At 38.2% G+C, this 1,323-nt stretch overlaps 1 non-coding gene across 1 annotated transcript; it reads right to left on the bottom strand.

The window, feature by feature from the left end:
• Positions 1–1,002: 1,002 nt before the first annotated feature.
• On the bottom strand, positions 1,003–1,109 carry LOC131221673 (small nucleolar RNA R71). Its single transcript, XR_009159525.1, has one exon. It is a non-coding gene; the product is annotated as a small nucleolar RNA R71 (small nucleolar RNA).
• Positions 1,110–1,323: the final 214 nt, after the last annotated feature.

Genomic DNA, 1,323 nt, shown 5'->3' with positions numbered 1-1,323 from the left:
TTAGAAACTTTCCTCTTTTGCTACTTTCTAATTCTAACTCTCTTATAATCTAATTTGTTTCCTAATTTATTTTTAGAATGTTTGTTTAGAAATTAACCTTCCTATTGTGTAGGCCTTTAAGATAGAAATTTCTAATTCGGTAAGCTCCTTCCCTACTTTCTATTTTTCAGTTCTCTTTTAGTAATTTACTTTCTAGTTTAGGACTTTCCTAATTTATTTTAGAAGTTTCCACTTTCTTTTAGAAATTAGTTTACTGCTACCTTTATTTTAAAGGATTGTTCCTCTTCTTTTAGAATCTAACTTATTTTGTTTTTATTTTGCAGGTCCTTAACTTAGGGGCTTCAATTTGGTAATTTCTTTCCAACTCTCCCTCTCTTTCTTTTTAGATTTTCTTTTCCTTTCTTAGGATTAGACTTTGAATTTGATTGAGGGCTGCGAGTGTTTCATGCCCAAGTGGGCCCGTGACAACACTCGACGTCTCTTGACTGAAGGAGGATTGGTTGAGGGGTTGACTATCCATCGCAGGACTAGACACCGCTCGAAATCCCCTAAGTTAACTGAAGTTATGGTGAAGACCAACCTCCTCTACTTCCACCTAGGGTGGAGGATACCCAAGATGAAAATGAGGTGCAACAAGCACCCCCGCCTCGTACTTTACGAGATTTTCTACAACCGGCGGGAGTGAGTACGCCCTCATGCATGATTTTTCCTGAAAACACAAGACAAATGGACATCAAGCCAGGAGTTATCCAACTCCTTCCCAAATTCCATGGACTTGAATCAGAAAGTCCATATTTACATTTGAAAGAGTTCGATGAGATTATAGCTACATTATGTTTTCCTAATGTATTTGAGGATACAATCAGGCTGAAACTCTTTCCTTTTTCCTTAAAAGAGAAAGCTAAGGCGTGGTTACATTCACTGCGTCCTAGATCCATTGGCACATGGAACAACATGCAGAGGAAATTCATAAAAAAATTCTTCCCACATCATAAAACGATTACCCTCAGAAAAGTAATCATGAACTTTGCCCAAAAGGAAGATGAAACATTCTTCCAATGTTGGGAAAGATTCAAAGATTTGGTCAGTTCATGCCCACAACACGGATTTGAAACGTGGCGCATTACAAATTTTTTCTATGATGGACTGACATCTTCCATGCGCCAAATGGTCGAGACAATGTGTAATGGAGAGTTCATTAATAAAGATGTTGACGAGGTATGGGATTACCTCGACAGTTTGGCTGAAAAACACAATCTTGGGACTATTACCCAAAGTCGAACACCACGTCTAGGCCGACTCAATTAAAGGAGAAAGTTGGAT

This window comes from Magnolia sinica, chromosome 1 (genome assembly GCF_029962835.1).
Source record: "Magnolia sinica isolate HGM2019 chromosome 1, MsV1, whole genome shotgun sequence".
Taxonomy (NCBI): Eukaryota; Viridiplantae; Streptophyta; class Magnoliopsida; order Magnoliales; family Magnoliaceae; genus Magnolia; species Magnolia sinica.
This window is presented reverse-complemented; position numbering and strand designations above follow the sequence as displayed.